Genomic DNA, 8,049 nt, shown 5'->3' on the forward strand with positions numbered 1-8,049 from the left:
TATTCTTATCGGGGTATTCCCCTTGCAGACATTTATGTTGTAAGGTGCCCATTTTGAGCCCCATATCTATGAAACATTTGTGGTATTCCCTGTGTGTATGAGATAGGAAACCCCTTTAAAAAAAATAACACCTCAAGTGCCTTAGCAGTAATTCTTGTGGATCTTGATCAAAATTTAAACCAGATGCACACTTAGTAAACTAAGTGAAGAGGTAATTATGAGTTCCGGATGGTTGCTTTTAAAATAATCTAGAAGACCAAGGTTAGTCAAATTACCGCTGACATGTCTAAGTTCCACTTTTTGCCCCCATTGTCTTCAAATTGTCTTAATTTCCCAGACATCATGTCATTCAATTCTGTTACAAGTATATTAAATCTAGCCAGGACTTAATAGCTTATCTGCTTGTAAATTCAAGGCTTTTTCTGATGCCAAGAAACTTTTAGTCTTCCCTTCAAAATAACAGATTAAATTGTTTAAATTAAAAAAAAAAATCTTCCTAAGTCGCTTGACAAGACTCATGTCTTAAGCTTGATAAATTGGTTATTGACCTGTTTATTAACATCATCTTGCAGTAGTTTTCTTTTCTTCTATCTCTTTTCTATTGTCGCTCATCACCCAGGAATTGTGGAATGCAAAAAGTGCTCATCTTTTGTCAGGAGCCAAGAAAGGAGACAGTTATTCACATATAGGTTCCCTGTCTTTGGTGTCTTGTTTGCTGGGCACCAGTTATAATGGATACAAAACTGTATGGGGCATAGCAGACATGATGTACGCTCTACAGGAAATCTGAGTCAATGAATCATAAAGGCAGACTCCAACAGAGGCCTCAGAGTTTGAACAGACTGCTAAGAGACAGAAAAGCAGCTCATATGGCTTGCTTTCATATAGCAAGTGTGCATAAATTAGGAAGGAGAGAAATTGTTTAAAGAGATGAGGGGATGCTGCAGGCTACCTCGAGCGGGCAGACGGCCAAGATCCTTGCTGATCCTCACACAGTGAGGATTCTATCTTGCCGTACAGCGGTTCTAATTATCCGTTTAATCTTGGGCATTAATGACTAAATTTTCAGTTTGCTTTGATAATGATTTTAGTTTCTGTGATTTGTGACTTTCTTCTTGCATCCAAGTACACTCTAATAAAGTGTTTGGCTAAGCATTTTTAAGAGTATCTGATAAAAGCTCATTGTATTGAAAGTATAGGGCATTTATTAGAATGCCTGGAATAAACATCAAGAGAACCTAAAAAATATTCTGAAGAGCGGCAAAGTCAGCAAATCTTCAGCAGACCTCCAATTGTTATAGGAGCCAATGGTTCCCCATGATTGTGCTGCGGGGAGCCAATGGGAGCCGCATCAGAGCACGGCCATTGTTAGGGATTGAGAGGCACTTAAATGGTTAACCGCTGGGGAAGGAATTTGGTTACAGCCGTGACAGTTAGAGACTGATGGCAGCAACAGCAAGGTACAAAAGCCAGAATCACCCGATTGCTCCCTCCATGCATGTGGACCCTTTTCCCAGGACATTAATTCACATTCTAAAGTGGGAAAGGTTTAATAAGACTGTGGTTCAATTAAGGAGCTTCAAGGGGAGTGTTACATATGTATTTTCCAAGTAGAGGTTTTGTGATTGGCGAAGAATAAATTGAATTTTTTTCATAAAATTTTTGGAAACATTCATCGACACAGGTGAATTTCAAATTTAAAACAATCCGCTCATCTCTGGTGATTAATTCTGCAAGATGTTTGGAATAATCCCTGCTGAGTTTCTTAAAAATTTGTGTACACGTGTACCTGAAGAATTTATGCTTTGTTGGTGTTCTAAAGGCAAAGGGAGGTCACATTCAATCACTTAATTTATTTTTTATCACTTAAAAAAATACAATGAACACTATTTTTTAAGGTATTCTTACTTTGCTGCAATTTTTCTACAGCTATAGCAACTCAGAACAAAATGGAGCAAAAATCCATATAACCTTAATCTTTTATTAGTACACACAATGTGTACAAAAAGACATAATTATAACATATGACAAACTATGACAGAGGTGTAAGACTTAGATCAAGATGCACAATAATTGGAAAAAAGGGCGCTACCAAATGTAGATGTTCAGCACAGTAAATGACCAAAATCTATTCTCAAGGACCCCATATATACTTCCAAATCACTTTAAGATTATCCCCATTGTATAATGGTATTACTGAAGTTGTGAGCAATCCAAAGGGTCCACTGGCCCCCTCCCTAAATAATCATTCCCATGCGTGACAGTCAGAACAGTCATCATCAGTATTCTGTGAAGTTACAGCCATAAGTAATCGGTCACACAAGTAATGGGTAAAGGTGGGGGGGAGTAATAGAACCTAGTCATTACCAGCTCTGGTGTCCATTGGTGCACGCGTACCCCTACGCGCGTTTCGCAGACAGCTTCCTCGGGGGGGTCTGCGAAACGCGCGTAGGGGTATGCATGCACCAATGGACACCAACGCTGGTAATGACTAGGTTCTATTACTCCCCCCCACCTTTACCCATTACTTGTGTGACCGATTACTTATGGCTGTAGCTTCACAGAATACTGATGATGACTGTTCTGACTGTCACGCATGGGAATGATTATTTAGGGAGGGGGCCAGTGGACCCTTTGAATTGCTCACAACTTCAGTAATACCATTATACAATGGGGATAATCTTAAAGTGATTTGGAAGTATATATGGGGTCCTTGAGAATAGATTTTGGTCATTTACTGTGCTGAACATCTGCATTTGGTAGCGCCCTTTTTTCCAATTATTGTGCATTTTGATCTAAGTCTTACACCTCTGTCATAGTTTGTCATATGTTATAATTATGTCTTTTTGTACACATTGTGTGTACTAATAAAAGCAAGATTAAGGTTATATGGATTTTTGCTCCATTTTGTTCAGAGTTGCTATAGGTACTTAGGAGCTCCATAGGGAACTATTCCCATCCTGGATGTAGACCAGGTGTCCTTTTGCCATGAATATGTGTTCTGTTCTTGGGATCAAGCTATTTAATTTTTCTACAGCTCACTAAAACTTTTCCCTAACACGGTATTTACAGTGGGGAAAATAAGTATTTGAAACACTGATAATTTTGCAAGTTTTACCAACTACAAAGAACGGTAAGATCTGTATTTTTATCGAACACTTCAACTGTGACAGATAGAATCTAAAAATAAAAACTAGAAAATCACATTGCATGATTTTTAAAAAATTAAACTGCATTTTATTTAATAAAATAAGTACTTGATCACCCATCAACCAGCAAGAATTGTGCCTCTCACAGACCTGTTAGGGTTTTCTGTAAGAAGGCCTTCCACTGTGCGCTCAGTACCTCTATTAATTGCACCTATTTTAACTTAAACCTGTATAAAATACACCTTTCCACACACTCAATAAAACAAACTCCAACATTTCCACCATGGCCAAGAACAAAGAGCTGTCTAAAAACACCAGGGACAAAATTGTAGACATGCAGAGGGCTGGGATGGGCTACAGGACAATAGGCAAGCAGATTGGTGAAAAGGCAACAACTGTTCGCAAAATTGTTAGAAAATAGAATAAGCATAAAATGGCTCTCAATCTTCCTTGGTCTGGGGTTCCATGCGAGATCTTGCCTTGTGGGGTAAGGATGATTCAGGGAAAGGTCAGGAATCAGCCAAGAATTACACAGGAAGACCTGGTTAATGACCTGAAGAGAGCTGGGACCACAGTCTCAAACATTACCATTAGTAACACACTAAACCGTTATGGATTAAAATCCTGCAGGGCACGCAAGGTCCTCTCCTGCCAGCACATGTCCAAGTCCATTTGAAGTTTGCCAATAACCATATGGATGATCCATAGGAGGCACGAGAGAAGGTCATGTGGTCAGATGAGACCAAAATAGAACTTTTTGGCATCAACTCCACTCACTGTGTTTGGAGAAAGAAGAAGGATGAATACAATCCCAAGAAGACCATGTCAAACATGAAGCATGGTGGGAGAAACCTCATGCTTTGGAGGTTGATTTTCTGCAAAGAAAACAGTACAACTGCATTGTATTTAAGGAAGGATGGATGGGGTCATGTATTGTGAGATTTTGGCCAACAACCTCATTCCCTCAGTAAGAGAATTGAAACACAGCCAGGGCAATTAAGGAGTTGGTCTGTAAGAAGCATTTCAAGGTCCTGGAATGGCCTAGCCAGTCTTAAGACCTGAACCCAGTAGAAAATCTTTGGAGGGAGCTGAAACTCAATGTTGCCCAGTGACAGCACCGAAACCTGAAAGATCTGGAGAAGATCTGTATGGAGGTGTGGGCCAAAATCTCTGCTGCAGTGTGTGCAAACTTGGTCAAGAACTATAGGAAACGTCTGACCTCTGTAATTAAAAACAAAGGTTTCTGTGCCAAATATTAAGTTCTGCTTTTCTATTGTATCTAATACTTATTCCATGCAATAAAATGCAAATTGATTATGTAAGAATCATACAATGTGATTTTCTAGATTTTTTTAAGATTCTGTCACTCACGGTTGAAATGTACCTACAATAAAAATTACAGACCTCTTCATTCTTTGTAGGTGGGAAAACTTGCAAAAATCGGTGTCACGCTCACATTTTGACAGATTGGTGCGAGCAAGGGGGTTGTGGACCCACTGTGCCACAAGCCAGACTACCCTGGAAGGGGCGTAACTAATACAGCTACCTTGGTCTTCTCTAGAGCCTCTGATGGTGAGGTCAGGCTTGTGCAGCAGATAGCTGCCAGGTGCCACTCCAGGGTGGTGTCTGGCTGTGGCTGTTGATCCCACTGGGGAACAAAATGCTAGGATAGGTGTAGGCGACAGGCACGACTAGCATACAGGCAGGTGAGCATGGCAGACATGGCTGGTACTCTGGCAGGCGGGCACGGCTGAGACACAGGCAGGTGGGCACAGCTGAGACACTGGAAGGCAGACACAGCTGAGACACTGGCAGGTGGGCACAGCTGAGACACTGGCAGGCGGGCATGGCTGAGACACTGGCAGGTGGGCATAGCTGACTGGGAAAGCACAGAGACTCAGGCAGGAAGGAGTGGTGTATGAAGGAACAGGTTTGGACCTGTTCACACTGGAGAAGAACCGCAAGGCTGCAGAGAAGAGCTGCAGTTAGCAGCAAGAGGTTCTACAGCAGCAGAAACAGAACAAAGCAGAACAACAGGAGTGCGGAGCACAGGCAGAGCCGCAAGAGTGCGGAGCACAGGCAGAGCCGCAAGAGTGCGGTGCACAGGCAGAGCCGCAAGAGTGCGGCGCACAGGCAGAGCCGCAAGAGTGCGGCGCACAGGCAGAGCCGCAAGAGTGCAGAGCACAGGCAGAGCCGCAAGAGTGCAGAGCACAGGCAGAGCCGCAAGAGTGCAAAGCACAGGCAGAGCTGCAAGAGTGCAAAGCACAGGCAGAGCTGCAAGAGTGCAAAGCACAGGCAGAGCTGCAAGAGTATGGAGCACAGGCAGATGGAGAGGACATAAGGATAGACACAGCAGAGAAAGAAGCCACAGACAAGGAGACCGAGAGACTGAGTTCAGACAAGGTAATGGTATGAGACAAGGTACAGGAACAAAGACACAGGGACCTAGATATAGTGCCTCCTGGAGGGCAGCAAGGACTGGTACAAGACAAGGCAAGGAGCAATAGCACAGGGACCAGGATATTCTGCCTCCTGGAGGGCGGATGGACAGGTACAAGGCAAAGCTAGGAAAAAGGACTCAGAGACCAGGATATTCTGCCTCCTGGAGGGCAGACAGACAGGTACAGATACAGGACTGTCTATTGCTTTGGGGATCTGCTCCAGGGCAGTTTAGATTTCATATTTCTGTCTTTATGCTAAGTTAGTCCTCCGGCTGTGACGAGGCGTTTAGGGCATCGTAGGAACGCTCCACGGCTACTGCTAGTTGTGCAGATAGGATCAGGGGTCTGCAATCCGCTTAGTTACCAACCTCTCTGGTCTTCTGGTGGCCAGCCTGTTCCTGCCATCATCCTCAATGACCCATTCATAACAGGACCTGACAACTCAGTAGCAAGACACTAACTTAGTGAAGGCATTGCTCAGGCAGTTTCCACAGGGTGGCGCTGCCCTAAATACTACAGGCCTCTTGGTGATTGGCCGGGAGCACATTAGGCAGGTGCACACTGATTCCATAAGAACCAGAGCGTGCCGGCACCGCTCCCCTATGCACACAGCCAGGAAGCATGCAGAGAGCAGGCAGGAAGCAAGAGGCACACAGCATGGAGCCAACAGCAGACAGAAAACATAGTATGGCCTGGAGCAGTGAGTAAGTTGGTGTGTGGGGGATGGGAGGCCATGCAGTGATGCCAGCAAGGTTGTTACAATCGGCAGTGTATCAAATACTTATTTTCCCTACTGTAAGTGAAAATGTCAAATTTTAGTGTATTAATATGATATTTGCAACAATTTAACCCACATCCAAGCAAAACAGTTGTTCAACATAGTTTGGCATGTGTATATGTCTATGTACTCCAATTTTAATTTCCATCAGATTTCATAAAAATGTTTCTCAACAATCAAGAAATAATCAAGATATAATTCCCTGTTTTTTTATATAGTAAAGAGAAATATAAATGCAACACTTGTTTTTGGTCCCATTTTTCATGAGCTGAACTCAAAAATCCAAGATTTCTTTTATACAAAAGGCCTTTTCCCAACCAGTGGACACCAGTCACAGGAAGCCTTTAAATACAATTTCCAGCTCAGGGGAGGGAGGCCACACCCTGGCTTGCACAGAATGCAAAAATCCAAAGAAAAAAAACACAAAAATTGAGCTTGGTTTGAGTTGGCATACATGCAGCATATAAACGCATGTTCACATTGGCCATAAAGCATACAAAACCTGCAAAAGACAAAATGAGAAAAACCTGGTCCTTTTGTCTGCCCTTATTCACACACTGACATCAACTTTGACACATGATAAGGTTTTTAATATTAGATAGTGTAGGACCTCCTCAACCGCAGAGTCACCTTGTTGATGGTGGGACGGCTTTTATGCTATATTTGATCAAACACAGTATTACTAAGAACAGCAGTGTTTTTTGTCTTTTTGCCAGCTGTAGAGTAGGCCCCAATATCACTGTAACTTGTGGCCCCCTTCACTCCACGCTAGCACTCTGACAACCTTTATGCAACATTCTCCACTTCATTTGTTTTAATCAATACACCTAGCAAAGAGGGGTCAGCATGTTTTGTTGAGTAGCTTGCAAAATGGGAGTCTTACAGATAGTCAGAGCCAAGACACTTACAGCAGGGTTTTTCTCATTTTGTCTTTTGTAGTTTTTGTATGCTTTATGGCTAATGTGAACATGCATTTATATGCTGCATGTATACCAACTCAAACCAAGCTCAATTTTTGTGTTTTTTTTATACGCTACAACTGAATGCAAAATGTTTTAACAAAAAATGTGAGTTTTTAAACTCCTTGGAAAAAGCTGCGCATTTACAGAGTTACAGATCCCCATTGAAAGGACTATGATCGTAGGAATTAAAATAAAATTAATTTATTTTAATCACCTAGAAAAGAGGGGACATACTTTTTTTGTAAGAATCTGATGGTCCTTGCCTTGAACTAAGGGTCCTTTTAACTCTTTGAGCCAGAGATTTATACTTACACAAACGTAAGCCATGGGAAGCAGGTCTTAAAGTGAATCTGTCACCAGGATTGTGCTCAGCAACTTACAGACAGTAACAGGTTGGGGCCGCTATACCGATTAAAATGATACCTTGGTGATGAAATCCGTCTTGTGGTTGTTGTGGTTTAATCTGTATTTGCAGCTTTGAGTTAATGATATGCTCGTGCTCTGGGGCATGGGTGGGGCTTTATATTGTGCTCTGCTTACATATTCAACCTTATGGGCTTATGACAGATCACTGTTACATCACTGACCTGCCCCCTATTTTACATAGTACATAGAATATTGTGTGAAAAAAAGTCAACATTCATCACGGCGCCTGCTCTGTAGCATGATACAATGGATAATATGCATGTATTAATTTATGATTTAGTCATATAGTATTG

The 8,049-nt window shown here is 42.2% G+C and overlaps 1 long non-coding RNA gene across 1 annotated transcript in view; it reads right to left on the reverse strand.

Moving 5' to 3' along the window:
- The window catches only part of LOC141085705 (uncharacterized), a 124,372-nt gene extending 116,560 nt beyond the window's left edge, over positions 1-7,812 (reverse strand). The window contains exon 1 of the long non-coding RNA XR_012231380.1: positions 7,754-7,812. This is a non-coding gene — a long non-coding RNA (uncharacterized lncRNA). The remainder of the gene's footprint in view (positions 1-7,753) is intronic.
- Positions 7,813-8,049: the final 237 nt, after the last annotated feature.

The sequence above is a fragment of the Dendrobates tinctorius genome, unplaced genomic scaffold (assembly GCF_039654945.1).
Source record: "Dendrobates tinctorius isolate UK_male_01 unplaced genomic scaffold, ASM3965494v1 ptg000029l, whole genome shotgun sequence".
Taxonomy (NCBI): Eukaryota; Metazoa; Chordata; class Amphibia; order Anura; family Dendrobatidae; genus Dendrobates; species Dendrobates tinctorius.